Genomic DNA, 23,186 nt, shown 5'->3' on the forward strand with positions numbered 1-23,186 from the left:
AGGTAATCATTATGGCTTTCACTTATGAAATGCCTTCTTGGTTAAGGTACTTGGTTAAGCACCTTCTGAATTTATTTCATTTACTCTTTCAACAATACTGTGAGGTTGATGTTATTATGTTCTTTTTACATACGAAGGAAGTGAGACTCAAGGAAGTCAAATCATTAGTCCAAGTTTTTATGGCTCATATATGTGGCAGAACTTAGATTAGAACAAGGTCTCCTTGACTAAAAGTCTGAACTCTTAACCACAATGTTTTGTTTTCTTTCCTCCATGGGAATGCAGATTTGACAAGGAGGAAGGAGTCAGCAATATCAAATGTTGCAGAAAAATCAAAGAAAATGGAGTAGAAGTGCATCCATTGAGTTTGAGAAGGAGGAAGTTACTGGCATCTATCCACAGTAACAGCAGTAGCCTTGGAACGGTGCTGGTGAAATTCAAATTGCATTGGATCAAAGCATGAAAGGGAAAGGAGAAAGTGAAAACACAGACTATAGAATATTCCTTAAAGGAGAAAAATAGCCTTAGGTAAAAGCTGTCTTAGTTTGGTGATAACTGGTAATGTGAGTAACTAGGAGAGCTGTAAGTGGGTTGCAGAATCAGGGATCTGATTTGAATTGGGAAAGAGAGCAGGAGGGCCAGCAAGTAAAAGACCAGGGCAGGAGAGCCCCACTTCCAACCAGGACGGAGTAAAAATGAATGAGCGTCACCTCCTTGTAAACAACAAACAGAAGGGTGAAATATACAAAAAGCTGTTCCCCAATATTGACAAAAGGCAGTGCAGGGCCGTGATCCCTGCAAAAAAGTAAATAAATAAGATGAGCCTACATCTCTAAGTGCAGGTTCAGGAAGGGAGAACCTGAATGAGATTGGAGACCTCACTGACTTGAGGACAAGAGCAAAGATGAGCAAGCTGGGGTGTTAGGAACTTTTAGGGTAGAGTCACAGAAAGAAGGGAGCTATGCAGAAAAGTATCTTCAAAAAGCTGCATAGGGGTCCCCTGGAATTTGTTGAATAAAAAGTCATATGTGTTTAGAGTAAAAAAAGGCCAGACCAGGAATGACAAGGAGTTATAGTTAGAACAATTCCCGTTACTCATAAAAAGCCAGGGAAAAATTGAAGTTTCAACTAGTCAAATCCAAAAGCCTTGGTGATCACCTGGGGCATTCAATGAAAACTCCAGAGGAATCATCCCTTATTGTGGGCTGAACAATTCCTCCAGTAAAGCCTATTCTGGAACTGCCTTAGAAGAGCCTAAGGGATCAAATGGATTCACAAATCATTTAATTACCTGCAAAATCAAGTGTTTTCAGAAACACATTATGACTGGAGAAGAAAACGATCTCAGATTTAAACATTATGTACTTATTATAAAGTGAAGATAAAAATCACATGATCATCCCAGTAGGTGCAGAAAAAGCATTTGACAAAATGCAACATCCTTTTGTGATAAAAACCCTCAACAGAATGGGTATAGAAGGAACGTGTCTCAACATAATGAAAGCCACATACAAGAAACCCACAGCTAACATTATCCTCAATGGAGAAAAACTGAAGGCTTTTCCTTTATGATTACGAGCAGGACAGGCATGTCCACTTCCACCATTGTCCTTCAATATAGTACTGGAAGTCCTGGCCACAGCAATCAGGCAAGACAAAGAAATAAAAGGCATCCAAATTGAAAAGGAGGACATAAAAATGTTGCTATTTGAAGATGTGTATAGAAAATCCCAAAGACTCAACCGAAGAACTGTTGGAACTAATGAATGATTTTAGTAAATTTGCAGAATACAAAATCAACTTACAGAAACCAATGGCATTTGTACACCCTAATGATCTAGCTTCTTGGAGCCTTCCTAATCCAACTTTCACCATTCTATATGGCCTCATCCCTCACCACTTCTCTCACCAGGTTTTAAGCTTGTGGCCTCCCATACCTGGCTCTCTTGTCAGCCCTATGCCTAATTTCTACTGTCCCTACTCTCTGGGATACCCTTTCTTCATATATTAACTAAATTAAGCCATACTTGACTTTCAAGACTGAAGTCACCTGAGAACTCCTCCTGGAAGTCTTTCTGACTCCCCATCCCTCCACTCCTTCACCCCAGAGCTGTGCTATGTAGGGCTTGTCTGAGTTCCCATATGCCCTACAAAGACCTCGATCATTGCATCTCTCTGACCATATGGAGCGACTTCCTTCCAATCTCATCTTCATTTTGAGAGCATAGATTATTCATCTCCTCTCTCTCTCTTTCACTCTCTCTCTCTTTTCTTTTACACCCAGAACATTGGTTTGCCAACCAATGGATATCACTAAATATTTGTTGAATGGGCAGACCTGAGAATCTCACAATTCGTAGCTTATGAAAAGAAACATCTCCCCAAAATCTTCCTCAATAGAATGAGACATTCCTCTACATCCTTACCCACCTCCAATGCTTAGTGCAGAGCCCTGAACAGAGAAGGGATTTAATTAATATTGACATCTTTGTTGAAATGTGCACATAAAAGAAGTTGCCTTTAACACTTCTTTTTATCTCCAGGTCAAAGACTTTAGTTCTAGCTTTGCTTCTGTTAACCTTGTGAACTTGGATATTCACTTTCTCCTCTCTTGGCTTAACTTTCTGCGTCTAAATAATGAGAGTGATAAAACCACATAGGATTTTTTTGAGATTTAAATGAGATGCCATCTAGATCAAGAACTGCTTGTTGAATTTGAAATTGTTAAGCAGGACTTATCTGAAGGGTGATAACCACAGTTACCTACAGGTATTCAAGTCTGGTTAACCTGGAGACACTGTTTCAGAAAGGTTTCATAGGGTATAGAACTGTTTTGAGGTTTGTGCTTGATAGATAATCTTGAAAAAACAGCATGGATTGTGACAAAGACAAGAGAGTCCATATCTTTTCTCCCTTCTTTCTTCCTTCAGTCACATCTGGCTTAGGTCATCAGGTAAAATTAATTTGTTAGTTTCACCCTGTTGACATCTGTCTCTGTCAATGCAAACCCCAGGCAGCTTGGGTACAAATCAGCACAAGTGTAGCCTTCTCCCTGGAGAAGCCCAGAGAATATGCCTGGGTCAGGGAGGGCATTTGGGATGAGGGGAAAACAATCTCACAGTGTTGTCTGGGAGTATTTTGGGTGCACTAAATGGCAAAACTTGAGCAAGGGTTACCTCTGGATTTTATAATAGGCGTCAAACTTCTCTTTTGCAAATAGTAACAAAACAGCAACAAAACAAAGACAACTGCTTTATTTCCTTTTCTGCTTAAAGTGGAAAAGGTTGATTAAGAACATATCAATGGTGATAGCTATTGTATTTTAAATGTGCACAGTCTTTCTCTGTGAAAGTAACTATTCATGGTTCATTTGAACCTCACTGCAACTTCTTGGGGTAGATAGGGCAGGCATTACTGCCCTGTTTTGTAACCAAGAAAAGAAATATTCAAGTCCACGAAGGTTAAGCGATCTGTCCAAGGTCACCAGCTGAGAAGTAGGAGTCTGGACTTGAACTCTAGTTTTCCAAATCCTCTTTGAATGCACGAGACTGTTTGTCTCTTCCATGCTTTTGCTCATACTGTCCCCTCTGCCTGAAACTACATACAGAGAAGGAAGAGCTTTCTAATAGTCACATTAACCAAAGAAGCAATGAGGTAATGAGCTCCTCCTTGCTGGAGAAGGGAAAGCAGGGTGTTGCAGACGAAATCCAAGTATTGAATGGAAGATTGGACTTAACAACCCAGAAGTCCTTTCCAAACCTTGAGTCAGTATCATTAACCTGAAAGCACTAAAACTAGCAACATAATCCATGGACATGGAAGCCAGGCTGGGTGAGCAGAAGTGTGGGATACAGACTCTGAACCAGAAGAGAGCCTTCAATTTACAGAGTCCCAGAGCCGCATACCCAGAGGGAGCCTTGGCTCAGCTCCCTGCACCAACTGTAGAACTGTCTTTGCCCCTCGAACACCTGCTAACGGGGGAAAGCCCCAGCAATTTGGAAAATAAGAGCCTCAAGGTCTGTTCTGACTCTGAGGATCTGGGAAAACGTGCATCTTGATGGGTCCTGGAGTGGACCAGGCTTGAGCAGGTCCTAGATTCCACCTCGACTAGACCTCCTCATGACACTTAGGACAGAAGACAACTGGCCTGAAGACTTAGCCTGGTCATTTAACAGGGCTCCAGCTAAAATGCATTGAGAGAAATAACTGACTTCAAGACTTAACCAGTGAAAAATATATACATATTATCAACAAGTGAATAATGGGCCACATCAACTCTGGTTACTGCTTCCTGAGGCCAAAGTGAAGTGGGTAGGGCATGGACAGACTGCACTAGTTGAAATTCTGGTTCTGTCACTGACTCGAGGTGACCTGGCAAGTTAATCACCTGTCTTTCCCTGTATCCTTATCTCTAACTTGGGGCAATATTCGTGCCCAAGTCTCAGAGGAATAAAATGACTGATGTACATGGCACATGGTAGGTGTTCAATAAAGTCCAATTTCTCTCCCCCTCCCCAGAAGGAACACAATGTCCAATTATTGAAAAGCAAAATGTTGTGTGACATCAGAAATACATAAAAATACTAAGGAAAAAATTTAGGAAATTGTCTACTGCTTTTCTTTCTTATATGAGTGAGGACCAAAGGCTAATGTTTATCATCCATCATTTAGTGCAATTTGAAACAAAAATGGGAATCTGTGGATCATTAATCTGGCTTAAGGGGTCACCCTGCTCAAGGCCAAACCAGTTGCTCTTCACAGCTTTGTCCGCCGTTGGGTTTTCCCCTGCCCTCTGGGAGCCCTTCCCCCACTCCCATCCCCTGCCAACATGACTGATGAATTCAATATCCCCCTCTCCCCAGCTGACAGCCCAGAGAGCTGACTCCAATCAACAGGCCCCCTGGTTGCCTGACTCGGGCCTCCCCAATCAGAGGCAGGGACTGCCGTGGACAGACAGACAGGTCTGGAGAGGCTGGTAAGTGAGAACTCCCTGAGGGCCCCTGCCAAGAACCCATTTGATGAAGCTGCCATTCACTCTGTCAGGCTGAGTGTGGGATTCATCAGGACCCAGCCAGGCTGCCCTCCGCCCCCATCAGTGTGCCCTAAAGGAGTGTTCTTGAAACCTGATTGCTCCGAGGGCACTGGTAAACTCACCAGTTTGTGATCCGTCAGTCCGTGACAGTCTGTTACTCCAGAAGCATTTACGCTCTGAACCAGGAAGTGGGAAAAGGCTTCTTGATGCCATCATGGGACAGAGATTCAGTGGTGTATTGGTGTATCCCACAAATATTTACTCAGCCTGCTGGTTAACCATGGAGATTCACTGAGGATGGGGTGGGGAGTGTTTCCTGGTGGGCCTCCCTACAAAGAAATCCCACTCCATGTAATGGAACCCAGAAATTTAGACCAAAGGACTATGAATATTACTATTGAACATACGAGTCGGGCATTTTACATATCTCCACAGTGTTCCCTGTATGTAATTTCACTCTCTTCATTTTATAGATGAGGAAACAGGCTCAGAAGGGCTCAGAGACTTATTTGAGTTCTATAGACAGAAAGAGTCAGAAATGGGATCCAAACCAGTCTGGCTCTAAATCCCATGATCTTCCCCATTTTTGTGACATTGCCTGGTCCCATACATTTTTTTTTTTCAGTTGTTGGTAGGATAAAAGGAAGACAAGCCTGTTTATGGAAGCATACTGAAAAAATATAAATCTCTCTGCTGTAAAAAAATAATATTCTATAGGGCATCTGAAATTGCTCTGGGTGTCTCTCAGTGGACAATGGAGCATTTGCGTCGACTGACCTCTCCCCCAAGTTCAACAGGCCTCTCAGGTTACAGTCATCAAGGCTGCTTTGGAGCTCTGGGATTCTCAGCTATTTCCTGGTGTGCTGCTCCTGGGCCCAGGCTCCTGAGTGCGGCCTGGACCTGGTGGCACTCTGCTGCCCACAGGGAGATGAGATCGGCTAGGACACTTCCCTGGGGTTTTAATCCAAATAACCACTGGAGTAGGCTATCTTCAATCTGGTGAATATGTTTATTTCTTGTATCTATTTGAAGGAAGCTTCCTTCCCCCAATCTCCCTCTTAAAACAGGAAGTAGAGGGCTTTTCTGTATTCCGAGAGATTTCTTTTGCATTTCTTAGCCATTCGCTGTAGAGGTTGGTTTGTTCAGTCCAGGAGACATGGAGGTGGAGTATTAAGAGACCATGTGAAGTAGCAGAAAATACACTGAGCTAGGGGTCAGTGTCCCCATGTGCTCCATGATTCACTCACTGGATACCTTTGGGCAAGTTGCTTAACTTCTCCATTTCTCCATCTGTATCTTGGGGATGATAACACTTTCCCATCTTACATAGTCATTGTGCGGGACAAATGTGATAAGAATTTCATTTATTCATTTTTTCCTTCATTCAGTAACTGCTAGACACTTGAGATACAGCGATGAATTAGAGGGTTGTGGCCAATGCCTAGGTCTAGTGGGAGAGAGAGATATAAATCAACGTTGATAGAGATAATTGCTGAATGATACCTTTGTATGAAGTGTTAGGGGAAAGGATTGTGAGGACCTGTGGCTGGAAGTGTCATTTAAGGTGTGTCCTGAGGGATGAATAATAGGTGGTCGAAGGAAGAGGGTGAGGAAGGGCATTTTGGTGAAGTAAAGCCCCACGTATCAAGTTGCCAAGGAGTCTGGCACAAATGAGGAGTGGACAGGAGGGAAGACCAATGGGTAGGGTGACCATATGCCCTGTTTGCTGGGGGCAGTCCCTTTTTGGTCTCAGAGTGCTCATTAATAGAGCCTTCGTGCCCACTGTTTGGATGAGGAATTATACAGTCATCTCACTAACGTGGCTGCCGGGCAGTGAACGAAGCGGTGCGCTAAGCTGGGTGGGTGCACAGAGACAGGCTCAGGTTCCGTAGGCCACATTAAGGAGTTTGGTCTTTACCCCAAGGGCAGGAGGTACCAACTGGAGGGTAAAAAATAGATAACACTAGTTAACATTTATTCAGAACGTCTGGGGGCCTGCATCGTGCTCTGAGCTTTAGAAGATGTAGGCAGGTTCTCTCGCCAACCCCACGTTGAACTTGAGGAAACTGAGCCTTACAGAGGTCAAGGAACTTGCCCAGGGCCACATCAGCGGCTTCGCGGCAGAGTGCTGATTTGAAGCCAGGCCTCGTTCCAAAGGCTGGGTCTGTAACCATTCTGGCACTGCCTCCCAAAGAGAAAGCCGTCAGTGATAAATGTATTCCGTTCCAGGGCTTCTGGTTTTCTGAACACCTCGTCGACTTCAGTACGTACGTGTTGCAGCAAATTGAGGCCTTGCAGCAACACCTCCTTACTTTGTGGAACGAGTGGCAGAACTGAGTGTTAGAATGACATCAAAATAGCAGCGATAATGTCCAGAATATTCAGAATTAAGGTCCTAGCTCTGCCAGGTGTGACCTGAGCAAAGCCATTTTACTTCTCAGAGCCAGTCTTCAGTTCTCCGACAGGACAAACCTGGTCCTTCACCAGGCGGTGCCCAGGGACACAGCAAATGTGAAAGCGCCTTGTAAGCTGGAACACACAACGGTGATAATGAAACAAAACACATGCGCGGTGAACTTCCTTCTTACCAAAGGACCGTGTTAAATGATTTATGTGACTTTTTTTCTCTTTTACCCCTCAAAATTAACCCCTACCCCGAGGTAGAGGCTGTTATGATTAGTGTTTAGCATGTGGGTAAACTGAGGCCCAGAGAATTAAGTAACCTGTCTGAAGTCATGCAGCCGGCACTCGGAGTCAGCCTAGTGGCCCTCACACCAGGGCTTTTGGCCATTATGTAAACCAGTAAACAGTGGTATTCACTCCAAAGAGGACAACATGCCATAAATGGCCCTGATCCATTTCTTTCTTCTTTATTTTTTTTACATTTTTTTATTGAGTAATAGTCATTTTACAATGTTGTGTCAAATTCTAGTGTAGAGCACAATTTTTCAGTTATACATGAACATATATATATTCATTGTCACATTTTTTTCCCACTGTGAGCTTCCACAAGATCTTGTATATATTTTCCTGTGCTATACAGTATAATCTTGTTTATCTATTCTGCATTTTAAAATCCCAGTCTGTCCCTTCTCACCCCCCCCGCCCCCTTAGCAACCACAAGTTTATATTCTATGTCTATGAGTCTGTTTCTGTTTTGTATTTCTGTTTTGTTTTTTTTTTTTTTTTAGATTCCACATATGAGTGATCTCATATGGTATTTTTCTTTCTCTTTCTGGCTTACTTCACTTGAATGACATTCTCCAGGAACATCCATGTTGCTGCAAATGGCGCTATGGTGTTGGTTTTTATGGCCGAATAGTATTCCATTGTGTAAATATACCACCTCTTCTTTATCCAGTCATCTGTTGATGGACATTTAGGCTGTTTCCATGTCTTGGCTATTGTAAATAGTGCTGCTATGAACATTGGGGTGCAGGTATCATTTTGAAGTAGGGTTCTTTCTGGATATATGCCCAGGAGTGGGATTCCTGGGTCATATGGTAAGTCTATTCCTAGTCTTTTGAGGAATCTCCATGCTGTTTTCCACAGTGGCTTTCCTTGCTTCCCTCTCCCACTCTTAATGATTTAGATGTCTTCTTTTACAATTTTGTGTTTATTCTTTTTGTAATTCATGGCAGTTATCTCCTTTCCAGTTATGAGTTTCTCATTTTTGTAGCATCCTGCTTCTTTTCTATTTAGAGTAGACCTGTGAATATTTCTTTTAGCCTGGGTTTAGTGTTGCTAAACTCTCTTAGTTTTTGCTTGTCTGTGAAGTTCTTTATCTCTCCTTCTATTCTAAAGGATAGCCTTGCTGGATAGAGTATCCTAGGCTGCATCTTTTTTTCATTCAGGACTTTGAATATATCTTGCCACTCCTTTCTGGCCTGTAGTGTTTGTGTAGAGAAATCAGCTGAGAGCCTTATGGGGGTTCCCTTGTAACTCACTCTTTGTTTTTCTCTTGCTGCCTTTAGGATCATTTCTTTATCCTTGACTCTGGCCATCTTGATTATGATATGTCTTGGTGTGGGACCCATTTCTTTTGAGGGCTTAGGACCCTCAAGATAGGATGAGGATATTCAAGAGGAGATGAGGTGGAAGATGGGAAGGCACTGGCTTGTGGGGCTCTGTCTGGGAAGAGACAGTGCACTCAGGTCGAGGCTCCCTCCTGAGGCCTTGAGGGGGTTTTGACATGGACAGACAGGCCTGGAGAGGCATCAGCGACAAGACCTGAATCTGTTAGAACACAAATGGTGGATTTTGTTTTGAAAATAGGTCTCTTTCTCACTCCCAGTGGCATGGTGAGTGAGAGCAGAACTGCATCCTGGGCAGGCCTCAGGTGGATTGTGTTAGGGCTGACACGTTCTTTCCATCATCAGTCAGTCAACAAACTTGCACAAGCCAAGACTCCACTAACATGGTAAGTGTGATATATGAGACTTTATCACCATCAACCACTGTTCCACATGCCATATGCACATTTCTCCAATTAATCTTCAAGTCAGGCACTAATATTTCTGTTTTGCAGATGAGAAAAATGAGTGCAGAGAGACGAAATCCCAAGCCAAGGCCCCAGAGCTGGCAAGTGGGGTTGAGTCCAGTTTGCTGGGACTTAAGAGTTTGTGCTCTCAGTGGCCGGGCAAGGGTGCCTCCACTGTCAGAACACCACGGAGAGCTGTCTCAACTCAGATTTATGGAACACCTGCCCTGTGCTGATCCTATGAGATGTTTTTCTGTAACTTTATTTAATTTTAGCTTTATTATGTAGCCTTGGGTGAGGTATTTAACCCAGACATTTCTCTAATAACTAATGACTTTGAACATCTTCTCATGTTCATCTGTAAAATGGGAATAATAATAGTGCATACCTCAGAGGGCTGATGAGAGGAAAAAATGAGAATAAATGAGACAAACAGGGCAAAGCACTTAATACTGCCAACTAAAGGTTGGCACTCGCCATCTGCCTCTACAAGGACTGGATCACGTTGGCACTTGCCATCGACCTCTGCTTGGATTAAGTCACAAGCCACTGCAGCCGCTGACCTCCAACCCTCCCTGAAAGGAGTTCAGGGTGGAGGTCAGGAATGAGGCCCTCTGTGCTCTGGGAAAACTGGCAGCACAGGCCTTCAGATAGTTAGATATTTTCAGGAGAAGATTTTATGAGCCCAAATTCTTGCCTCTCCTCCTATATAGAAAAGCACTAAAATCATGAATGGCGCTCCTCAAGGCTAGCGGCAAACCTCTGTTTAAATATATGCTTGACTGCATGTACTCTCTTCACTCAAATCATATATAATACTGAGCTTCTCCCTGCCTCTTCAGAGCAGTTCCTCAGAGCTATCCGAGATGCTGTCTCCCAGGCTATAGTCATCATTTTGCCTCAAAGAAAACTTAACCCACAGCTCTGACGTTGTGTGATTTCATTTCAGTCGACAATACACAGCCTGACGAACAGCAAGCACTCAAAAAAATGTTTGCTAAGTGAATCATCTCCACAACTGTTTTGTTCAGTAGGGACTTTATTTTATGATTCCTATTTTAGCCTGGGGCAGGCGTCCTGAGGGAGTCATCCCTTGCCTCTGGGACAGGATAGAAGGGCTGCTTTTGGCATCATAGCTACGTTTCTGCTCCTTGTCAGTCTCCTACTTCTTCCCATACGATAAACTGCACATATTTCAAGTGCACAATTTGATAAGTGTATGTGTATGCCTATGAAGCCATCAGACTAAGGGTGGGTAACACCTCCATCACTCCCAGGTATCTCTTTCTGCCCTTCAGAATTCTTTCTGCCCTTCTCTGCCACTCTCCAGGCAAGCCCGGACCTGCTCTTTGTTACTACAGAGTCGTTTGCATTTCTAGCATTTTATGTAAACAGAATCATGCAGTACTCTCTTAAAATTTCACTTCTTGTACTCAGCATGATTGTTTTGAGGCCTACCATGTTATTCCATGCAGGCAGAGTTATTCCTTTTTATTGCCAAGTACAAGTCCATTATAAATATATACCATAATTTATCCATTCACCTGTTGATGAGCATTTGATTTATTTCCAGTCTTTGGCTATTGGAAATAAAGCTGCCAAGAGCATTCATCTTGTTAAATTTCTAGAAGTAAATTGGTTGGGCCACATGATAGATACACGTTTACCTTTCTAAAAAGCTGGCAAACTCTTTTCCACTATGGTTGCAACATTTACGTTTCCACCAGTCATGAATGCGAGTTCCACTTGCTCCATATCTTCATCAACACTTGGTATGTCAGTCTTTTAGAACTTAACACATTCTAGTAGGTGAGTAATGTATCTTATTGTGGTTTTAATTTGCATTTCTCTAGTAACTAGTGATGTTGAACATCTTTTCATGTGCCTCTTTGCCATCCATATATCTTTCCTGGTAGAACATCTCTTCAAATCTTTTGTCTATTTTTAAAATTGGGTTGCTCATTTTTATATTGTTGACCTTTGAGAATTCTTTATACATTCTGGATGTAAGTCCTTTATCAAATATATGATTCGAAAATAATTTCTCCCAGTGTATGGTTTGTCTTTTCATTTTCTAAGTAGGGTCCTCCCAAAACTTACTGACATCTGCTCAATGGTTTCCCAGTCTTTTTCTTTCCTCTCTGTGTTTTATTGTGAATAGCCTTCAAGTTTACTACCTTTGGCAATGCTGACTCTGCCATTAATCCTATCCAATTGAGTTTTTACCTCAGATTTGGGTCTTTTTTTTTTTTTATCTTACACATCTCTACTTGCCATGCTCAATCTTTTCCTCTAGCTTCTTGAACATATGAAGTACCATTACAATAATGTTTTAAAGTCCTTGTCTACTAATTTTATCATCTGGGTTTGTGTAAATTGATTCATGCTTCTCCTCCTAACAAACTGGTTTTTCCTTTGCTTCGAGTAGTTTTCTTATGTGCCTGTGCTGAATAGTTACAGGGAATCATCAGCAAATCTAAGGGTTCCCTCTCTCTGTGAGTCTGTCTTCCCAGTACACTGCCATCTTGGTCTCCCCAGACTCTTAGTTTTGTCTCTGCAACTCAGGAAGTCCATTGGCCTCCACTTGTGTTCCCCATCCCCTGCTGTTATCTAGAAACTCACAGCAGTAAAGGAGCAATTGTAAGACTTACCTCACCTGTTCCTGGCTCTCAGGGATCGTGGTCCTTCATTGCCTAAACGTCCAATGTCTTGAGAACCATTGTTTTTGTTTGCTTGTTTGTTTGTTCTTAATTGTTTCAGATGGGAGGGTAAATCTGGTCCCTAATACTCCGTTTTGGCCAGAAGTAGAAATCTTCACAGTTTCTTTGGGCATTAAGAACCCTTATTGTCTATTGTCAAACCTCTGATTATTACAGCTTGGGAAACTGAGAAATTGTTCATGTCTTATCTATAGTAGGTATTTGGTGTTTAAGGGATACAATGTGCAGTGTTTGGTGTGGGGTTGAGGAGATGATTACTGTTGAGGCTGAAAGGGTAGGCAGAGCCAGATTATAAAGGAATGCTGAATGCCATTCAAGGGGAAGGGACTCTCTTGTGGTTGGGGAGGGAGGAATTGAACAATCAGTCTAAGTTTAGGAATGGCAGATTCAAGCTTGGTAGTCTAATTCACATTTACACATCTCTTTTTTATGTGGTTGAATTGTATTTGCCTCCAGTTCTGGAAGGGAATTGGTAGAGATGAGGAGTTGAGCTGCTGATCCTATCTCTGCGACTCTCAACAAATGAGTTCATCACTCCTGGACCTCAGTTTCCACAACTGTAAAATGAGAATCCTAACACCTATGTCCACATCCACTGGTTGTAATGAGGATTAGATGCGATAACATGCATTTGACAATAGACTGTAAGTGCCCAGAACAGTGCCTGGCATGTACTAAGCTCTCAATAAAGATGCATAATGATGAGTTAATAAAAGAGGCTCAATGAGTCTGTTCTAATTGTGGTAACAGAACAAGTAAGGGGCAGTACTAAGCCGCCAACTCAGCTCTGATAGTTTTCAATGCCCATGATCCTTGATAGCAGGATTTAATCCAAAGGAAGTAATGATGATTGGTTGAGACAATTACCAAAAGGGCCTCATGGTGGTGGTAGAGGAGTACCCCCCCAAGGGCACTCTGATCCAGCAGTTGTAGCCCAGCCTGACATGATTTTCTGAGCAGTGAATGTTGGAAGCAGTTGGGTTTCAGCCACACAGACGGTTACATTTCACCAACTAGAATAAAGAATCAGAGCTCGACTGTGGTGTGCAATGGTTTGTGGTCATGCGTTTTAATATAATGTTTCAGGCAAAATTAAACTGTAAGAGGTTCTTCCATGAAACAAAAGCTTTTATTTGTGTATGTTCTTCCATATTGCCAAACATTTGTATAGGCGGTTCTCACGGCCCAAGATGCAGTGTCTTATACAGTCAATGTATACAATATTGGATGTATTGTCTGATTTGCAGGATGTGTCTGACTGCAGGACATGTACTTTTCCTTCAATTCTCAGCTCAAATACTATTAAACCTTCCTGGACTTCCCCAAGCAGATGGTATATTCCTTCTCTTTTGATTCCTCTCCTTTTTTGCAAATACTGTCATTTTCATAACTGCCTTATTTCATTTTTATCTCTCTATTTGTCTGTGTCTCCCACTAGACTGGGAACTCTATGTCAGCAGATCTTTACCTACTTTGTTTATCATGGTATCCCTGGAACGTAGGACAATGCCTGGAATTGTTAGTGCTCAAACAATATGTTTGGAAAAATGAATGAATGAATGGACATTGGAAATATAAGGTGAAGCCATGTACATAAAGACCTTTGCACATAGTGGGAGCTCCTTTTTTCCATTTTCCTCCACTGTATTAGCTTAAGCTTTTAGGGGCATACATGATGTCTTGCTTATCTCTTGATGTTTATTCTTATTTACTGTCACAGAACATAGAAGAGGCTCAACAAATGCTAGTTGAATGAACAAACAAATGAGTCTCTTTTTAAATTAGTATAGTTAGTTTACAATGTTGTGTCAATTTCTGGTGTACAGCATAACGTTTCAGTCATATGCATACATGTTATTTTCATGTTCTTTTTCATTATAGGTTACTAAAAGTTATTGAAGATAGTTGCCTGTGCTATATGGTGGAAATTTGTTGTTAATCTATTTTATATCTAGTAGTTAGTGTCTGCAAATCAGAAGTAAGTCTTAAGCCCATTTGCTTTATCTGTTGCGTGAAATGGTTTGATTAGATATCCTAGTCATTCAACCAATATTTCCTGAACCTCTACCATGTGTCAGGCACTTAGGCTGCATCAGTCATGGTCAATGTTCTTAAGAAGCCTACAGACCAGTAGAATGGAGACAGGGATACAATGCAAGGTAGAAAGTGAGAGGTCATGTCTTGGAATGAAGCTGAGGCTGATGGGGAGTGGATGATACTTAAGCCAGGATGTGTCCTGTAGGATGGCGAAGGTTCTCAAGGGATGGTGAGGCTGCAGTTAAGAGAAAAAGATTTGAATATCACTTCCACCATATCATTCAGCCAAGAGTAACCACCTTCTCAGTCTAAATGCACTTGCTCTCCATATGTACCCCTTTTAGAACACTAATTCCTTTCCTGGAGGCTGCAATGGTTAATTTTACATGTCAACTTGATTGGGCCAGAGGGTGCCCTGACATGTGGTCATGCATTATTTTGGGCATGTCTGTGGCAGGTTTCTGGGATGAAGTTCATATTTTTGAATTGGTAAACTGACCAAAGCAGATTGCCCTCCCTACTGTGGGTAGATCTTCTTCAATCGATTGAACAGGAAGTCTGAGTTAGAGGGAACTCCTCCTGTCTGACTGCTGAGCTGAGGCATCAGTCTTTGGCTGCCTTCAGACACAAACTGAAAAATCAGTTCTTCTTGGGTCTAGGGCCTGGTAGCTTTTGGACTGGACCTGTGCCATCAGCTCTCCTGGTTCTCAGGTCTTCAGACTTGGGCTGGAACTACACCATGGGCTCTTTTGGGTCTCTAGCTTGCCAACTGCAGATCTGGGGACTTCTTAGCCTCTGAAACTGTCTGAGCCAATTCTTTATAATCAATCTTTCTATCTATCTGTCTGTCTATCTGTCTCCTACTGGTTCTGTTTTCCTGGAGAACCTTGACTAATACAGAGGGTTAGAAGGAAACTACACTGTCCTGAGCCCGCAGATCATAGGAACTGGTCTAGGTGCTTTATATCCATTACCTCATTCATTTCACATAACACCCTTCTGAGGGCAGATGTAATTTGCAGTTTGCAGATGAGAGCACTGATGCTCAGAGAGGTAAAGCAACAGTACCAAGATCACACAACTAGCAAATGGCAAAACTGGATTAAACTCACTTTTTTCAGCTCCATAGCCCATGCTCCTACTCCTCCATTCAACCACACCCTTCTCTGCATGTTTCGTCTCTCTGTTAAATAGTAAGTTCTTTGTGAGCAGAAACCAGGTCTAATTATTTTTCTGCTACTAGCTTACCTTTAATTCTTATGCCTGGTATGATATCTGGTACATGGTGGCGGCGGTGGTGGTGGGGCGGCCTCTGGTCGCTTGGGTCATGGGACTTCTCTGCAGGAAAGGACTTTGGAAACCACTTAGCCTCACCCATCCCTCCTTTTAACCTTGTTTCTAGTCTAAATCCCTTCTTCTACATGCTGTTAATTATTATATGGCCATATATTCCCCATGGGAATTTCAGGGGGTCCTGTAGTTTTCGCCCAAAAGCTCAGGAGCAGAGCTTGTGGGGAAAGTTTCCTCAAGCCCCTTTCGGCACTCGGACTCGGCTGTACCACCTGGGCCTGGAGCCAGGTCTGCAGCTGGGCCGGAGCAGGGAGGGGCAAGTGGGAGCTCAAGAGGCCCCTGCCAGGCTCGCTGGGCCCCTGCTGGTTGAACTCCGGTTATAAATAGAAGGAATACTAAGCAGAATGTCTTTTTAATATGCACATGGAATTCATTTATTTAATGAAGAATTTTCCTGGAAGAAAGCTGAGCTGTCAGAGCTGAGCTATTTTTGAGTAGGATGTGAAAAAAAAAAAACCAAAAAACCTCTAGAGAATTATTTTCTATTTGGATTTATGCTTTTAGAATAGGTCACAATAAAAAACAACACTATAGGGTCAGAAATGGGATCAGTGTTTGCCAGGGGCTAGAGGTGGGGGGCTGGGGATTGCCTGGGAAGGGGCATGATCGGACTTTTGGGGGTGATGACTCCATTCTGTATCTCATTGTGGTGACAGTTACATGGCTGTATGTTTGTCAACACTCATAGGACTGTTCAACTAAAATGAATGAATTTTACTGTGTGTGAATGATACCTCAACAGCCTTGACTTACAAACATGTCACAGTGTTCCTTTTGAGGGAGAAAGGGAAGCAGAGGGATGAACATTCTCTAACATCTACTTTGGGTGGGGTCCTCTGTAGTTTCTTTAGATTATTTACCTAACTTAATACTTGCAAAACCACAAGGAGTTAGAGATTCTTGTCCACATTTCACAGTTGAAACACCCAAGGTTGGAAGAGACTAAGTTAGTTGCCCGAGATCACAGGAGCTCTTCACATGAGAGGAGGTGTCCGAATTACATAGTAAGCGCCCTCCGTCTACCTGGATACTCAGGAAGATAAAGCCTGGAGTCTTTGGGAATAGGCAGAACTGAGCTTTTGCTCCGATGCCAAATGCATCAGATAGCTCCATGCTTTCTCTCCAAACTGTTCCTCCATTCTGTATTCTTTGGCTGTTTCTGGCTGCATCTGGGAAAAGGTCTTAATAAGGTGCTAATGGTCTTTAACAGCTTTATTTAGTACCCTTGGACCTCCCTTTTTATCAAGTGTGCTTGACTTTGGGCAGACTTTGAGATCTGAAAGGGGGTGAGGTGTACATTCTGTAGGGTCTGCCATCATTCCTGGACCCCATTCCCGTGGCTGATGTCATGAATCCATCACGATACTCTGTGAACCCTGACTTACTCTCGCAGTCCTTCACAACACGGTCCTCTGCGCAGTAATTACTAACCCTGTCAGCTGGCACTCAAGATCAGAAGCCCATTTGCCATTCTGCATGAGTTGCTAGGCCTAATTTAGGTGCATTTACACACTGAGGGTGCAATTTTATCCTTTCCTCTCCTTGAACCTGGAATCCTGAGAAAATCTGAGGTCTGAATCTAGAGGCAAAATTAGAAGGAAAATGGATTACAAAATGAGAGTTGGATTTTGGTATCCGCTCTGTGCCACTTCCCTGCATCTCCCCTCCAATATTCATTTTCTTCATCTGTGGAGTGGAGATAATAATACTAGTAGCTCTCCAAAGGTGTTATGGCGATGCTTAAATCAGACAACATAGCACGTAGGAAGCAAACTCACTACATCCGAGGCTCCGTGCTAAGGACTTTGACATGCGTTATCTTGTTCAACCCTTACAATGACAATTTGCTTTAAAAGAAAGTTTTAAACCTACATTTAAAGATAATATTTAATTTGTTCAAGTCACATAGTAAAGGGTGAGGCTGCAAATTAAAGTCGGATCTGGCTCCAAAGCTCATACTGTTAATCACAGGCTACACTGCCTCTTGTTCATGCATGGGGCAGACAGTATTTGGGATGATGCGTCCTTTATTGCAGGGCTGAGTGGGTTGGCAAGGAACTGGCTCATATGTTAGACTGGTGCAGGCAGTGAAGAGATGAAGAAGTCATCTGTGGTGGGGAAATCTGGAAGTGGTGACAAGTACCAGTACTGTTTGAAGGATTCTGCCATTCTATATGGTACCTTTGTACAAATTAGAAAAAAGTGCTCCCTCTGGGCAGACGAATCACAATAGTCACTTCCTTTGGGAAGATGCAGCTCAATGGACTGCAAAGCTTAGGGTATTTGGATGGAAGAAAAATGGAGCCCTTTCCTCTGGACAGAGGAATTAGTATAAATTGGAATCTCAGCCAACATTCAGTCTCTTGACTGGTGTCTTTGTGCAGTACACAACCTGTGCAATGATGCAAAGTGGTCTGTATCTTAACAGGTGAGAAAGCCACAGTCTTGAGGGATTTGGAAAGAAGTGAAAGGTGAATATCTAGATAAATGTTTTTGGCAGACAGATAATACCATTGGCCTGAGTGAGAATTAGAACCCAGTTCTGAATGATTCTAAAGCCAGAGTGACTGATCGTAAGAATCATTTGGGGGTAGGACTGGGGACGGGATTAGGGGTGGATTCTTGGTAAAAAGGCAGATTACTAAGCCCTTCCTCTGATTAATCCAACTCAGTAAGTCTAGAGTGGATAAGACTTATGATTGGAAACGTTTAGGAAAGACTGCTTTATGCCCTGCTCGTCACACGGTATTGCAGTTGCCTCTCTTAGCATCCATGGTAACCATCTGGCCTACTGGACTGTCTCTTGAGGGCAAGGCCATGTCTGATCCAAGTCTACGTCCATACCACATGGAACAAGGTCCGGCACATAAAATGAAAAAAGAAAAAAGAGTCAATCAACAGAGAAACACTCCATGAACTGAATGACTTCATAGTCCATCAAATAATTCTGGCTTATTCATCATGCCATTACTCTCTCGGCCAAAGTAACTGTACCCCTTCTCTGTTTCCTTCCTTCTTCCTTTTCCCCTTATCACCATCTGTTCCTCAACCTACACCCCCAGGACAGGACCTGCCATCCTGGGAGGTCCCTTCAGACTTACCTAGAGCCTGGCGTGTTTCCTGACGGCCACGCCTACTTTTGAATTGGGGCTCTGCTTCCAACTCATTGTCTGTGGTTGTGCGTCTTTAGTCCTTGTTTCCCCCTTTACAATAAGGAATGGTTTTATAATATAACTTCTGAGGTCTCTTCCAACTCTGACGTGCTAGAATTCTCTGATTGGAATCTACAGTTGCTGGTCAGTTCTGTAAGGTGAGATGGTCTTATTTGAGGCCTTCATATTGGCATCATATGTCCTGCTGGTCGGAGCCCGGGTGATGAGCAGCCGTAGTCAGGGACTTTCCTGAGGTCTGCTTTGCTGGTGGGAGGTTTCTTTAATGGGCATGCTCCAGCAGGCTCTGGCCACCTCCACGGGCAACTCGATAAATCCTGGCTGCCTGATGGATGTGTTGGATGGGAGGCCAGTTGGAGGGGGAATACGTGAGGAGCCCAGGAAAACATAGCAGTTCAAAGGCAGAGGGCTGTGCTGAGCAGGGTTCCAAATGCACTCACCCTCCCAGGCTTTGAATGCGAGCCCCATCGGAAAAACACGAGTGTCTGATTCCAAGGGAATGGCTGCTAGTAAAAATAATAATAAAAAGGGGCTTTGAAGGCTTCTTGGAAATCAGCTTCTATAAAATAGTGTTTGAGAAATTGAATGCAAGTCAAGCAGAAACATGGACTGAAATACTCCCTTTGCATACTCATTCTAAAATATTTTATTTTTAAATATGAAAATAATGTGTGCATATGGTTAAAGAATCCAAACAGCACAGAAAATTACAAAACACAAAGCAAAAATCTCCCGTCTTCCATCTCTTCTCATCTCCCGTCCCATGAGGTAACAATTTCTTTCTTTTTTTTTGTTGCGATTCCTATGTGAGTTTATAAAATTTTTTTAAGTGATTCTGGTAAAATATACATAACGTAAAGTTTGGCATTTTAACCATTTTAAACTGAATAGTTCAGTGGCATTAAGCACATGCATCACTACCTTCTATCTTTTTTTATTATTGAAGTATAGTTGATTTACAGTATTATATTAGTTTCAAGTGTACAACATAGTGATCCAATATTTTTATAGATTATACTCCATTTAAAGTTATTTAAAAAATAACGGCTATATCCTATTTCCCTGTGGTGTACAATATATCTCTGTTGCTTATTTGTTTTATACATAGTAGTTTGTGTCTTTTAGTCCCGTACCCCTGTTTTGCTCCACACTGGTAACCACTAGTTTGTTCTCCACATCTGTGTGTCTGTTTCTATTTTATTATATCTATTCATTTGTTTTAATTTTTAGATTACACATTTAAGTGATAGACTATTTGTCTTTCTCTGACTTATTTCACTAAGCTTTAGTACTCTCTAGGTCCATCCATGTTGTTGCAAATGACAGAATTTCATTCTTATTAAGGCTGAGTAGTATTCCATTATATATACACACCACATCTTCTTTATCCACTCATCGATTGATGGGCACTTAGGTTGCTTCTGTTATCTTGGCTGTTGTAAATAATGCTGCTATGAACATTGAGGTGCATGTATCTTTTTGAATTAGTGTTTTTGTTTTCTTTGGATATATTCCCAGCAGTGGAATTTCTGGATCATATGGTAGTTCTATTTTTAGTTTTTTGAGGAACCTCCATACTGTTTTCCATAGTGGCTGTGCCAATTTCCATTCCTATCAACAGTGTACAAGGGTTCCCTTTTCTCCACATCCTTGCCGACATTTATTATTTGTAGATTTTTTGTTGATAGCCATTCTGACAGGTGTGAGGTGATATCTCATTATGGCTTTGATTTGCATTTCCCTGATGCATAACACTGCTGAGCATTTTTTTTTTCATGTCCCTGTTGGCCATCTGTATAGCTTCTTTGGAAAAATGTCTGTTCAGGTCTGCTGCCTATTTTTTAATTGAGTTCTTTGGTTTGTTTGTTTCTTTTGATACTGAGTTGTATGAACTATTTATATATTTCAGATATTAACCTCTTGCCATCTTCTATCTTTACAACTTTCTTCATCTTTTCAAAATAAAACTCCGTACTCATTGAGTAGTAAATACCCTATCCCCTTCCCCCCAGTCCTTGGCAAACACCCTTCTACTTTCTGTGTTTATAAGCTTGACTACTCTAGGTTCCTCATATAAGTGGAATCATACAATATTTGCCCTTTTGTGACTGGCTTATTTCCCTTAATGTAAATAATTTCTTTTTGACTACTTTTAATTTTAGGTAGGTTAGTACCATAACTCTAATTTATATGCTTATATGATGTTATTTAATCTCTCAAATTTAAACAGTATTTATTGGTTCCTCACAATGAAAAATTTAACGTTATTGCTCCACTTCCAAAATCCCTTCATGCTATCCCATCTCTCATGTTATGGTTTTTATTTCTCTAAGGTATTACTAGTTCTTCAAGTAGGTGATTCTCTTTACTAAACTCTAGACTCATACTCAACTGCTTACTTGATATCTCCACTTGAATGTCTAACAAACACCACGGATTTAAGACATCCCAAACTAAATTCGTGGCCCTTGGCCCCACCATCCTCTGCCCTCTCCAACCACCCCCTCCCCAGACATGGTCTTCCTTACTTGAAAGGGCCAACTTCATCTTTGTAGCTGTTTGGACCCCAAATCTTGTAATCATACCCCATTCTTTTTCATACCCCTCATGCCTCACATCCACAGTGACAGAAAATCCTGTTCACTTTACCTCAAAATACATCCAGACTCTGACCACTTCTCATTACCCTCCCTTGTCCAAACCATTGTCATCTCCCATTTGAATTATTGAAATACTCTAATTTGTCTCTCTGCTTCCCCTCTTGTGCTTCTAGAGTCTGATTACAAAATAGTAGCCAAGATATTTTTAAAAAATAAATATCAGCTCATCATACTCTTTTGCTCAATACCAGCCAATGGTTTTCTTTCTTGTTCAGAATAAAAGCCAAAGTCCTTATAATGACCAGGAGGCTCCTCATCAGTGCTTTTCAAACCTTAATGTACATATTGTCCAGCTGGGGTCTTGATAAGGTGCAGATTGTGATGCTAGGTGATTTGATGCGGTTCATGGGCCACACTTTTATTACAAGACTTCCTGACCTCCCCCACCTGCATCCTCATCCTCCCTTGCCTCTCGGGCTGTCGTCTTATTCCCCCTCCAACCCCCCTTCTTGTTCCGGCTTCATGGGCTCTTTGCTGAACGCTCCCACTTCAGCCTTTGCACTTACTGTTCTCTCTGCCTAGAGCATCTTCTCCCAGATATTTATAAGGCTCATTCTCTCCCTCTCCTGCAGGTTGTATCCCAAATACCAGTTTCTTCTGAAGCCTTCTCTCATCTCCTTATTTAAAATGGCAACCCTTCTCTCTATGGTTCTCTGTAACCCCATTCCTGCTTAATTATTCTTTATAGCAAGGATGTACAAACTATGTCCTGTGGGTCATGGTTCAAATCTGGCCCTCTGCTTGTTTTAGAAATAAAGTTTTATTGGAACAAAGCCACCTGCATTTGTTTATGTGTTGTTCACGGCTGCTTTCTTGCTATAATGGTAAAGACCTTAGGATCTGCAAACACCTGAAGTACTTACAGAAAAAGTTTGTTGACCTCTGCTTTGCAGCCTTGATCTCCATTTGACTTACTAGATAGGTCATTAATTTATTTGCTTAAGGTCTGTCTTGTGTCACTAGAATGTAACATCTGTGATGAAAAGGGCTTTATCTATGTTGTTGATTATTACATTCCTAATACCTACAAAGGTGCCTACAATAGTCATTCAAAGGGTATCTGTGAAATGCACAATTGATTATCTTTAAGTTAAAATATATCATACTTAAACTTTTGTTTTGTCAGCCATTTAGACAGTATCTGCTGACTTCCCACCCCATAAAATGAGGACATTCTTTGACCTAACTCCTGATGGCCAGCATTATTTTTATACTAGATTTTTGTACCATAATAATGACTAAATCTTATTTGCTTTGTCCATGGGTTGATTCTAAAAATGCTCAACTGAAAAAAAAGGCATTTCAAATACATATTGGTAATTTACAAATATGGATAATTTACAAATGGGTAAACTGTTACTGAATGCAAGTTTGTGTGCCTAATGCACCATGAGGCCAAACAAACCAAAACATCAGAGTTTGGAGCAGAGAAAGGTTCAATGCTGGGCCGAGTAAGGAGGACGGGGTGGCTCCTGCCCAAAAAAACCCCTGAACTCCCTGAAGAGTTTTGACAAAACATATTTAAAGGCTAGGTGAGGGAAGGGGGTCACATGACTTCCATATACAACTTTTGATTTTTCACAAAATCTCAATTAATCTCTTTTAAAAAAATTTAAAAAACATACAAGTGTTTTCATCACATATTTAAGATCATTGAGTTTCTTAGTCTCATAATTTTGCAATGGAAGTCACTTTCTCCTTTAAGATATTATTTTATGAAACCTTCTAGCTTTCTTT

General features: G+C 41.8%; 1 long non-coding RNA gene across 1 annotated transcript in view; it reads left to right on the forward strand.

Annotated features, from left to right (window-relative positions):
* Positions 1 to 23,186, forward strand: part of LOC140700907 (uncharacterized) — a 71,081-nt gene that overhangs the window by 27,323 nt on the left and 20,572 nt on the right. Inside the window, exon 2 of the long non-coding RNA XR_012079659.1 lies at positions 4,863 to 4,975. This is a non-coding gene — a long non-coding RNA (uncharacterized lncRNA). The remainder of the gene's footprint in view (positions 1 to 4,862; positions 4,976 to 23,186) is intronic.

This window comes from Vicugna pacos, chromosome 13 (genome assembly GCF_048564905.1).
Source record: "Vicugna pacos chromosome 13, VicPac4, whole genome shotgun sequence".
Classification (NCBI taxonomy): Eukaryota; Metazoa; Chordata; class Mammalia; order Artiodactyla; family Camelidae; genus Vicugna; species Vicugna pacos.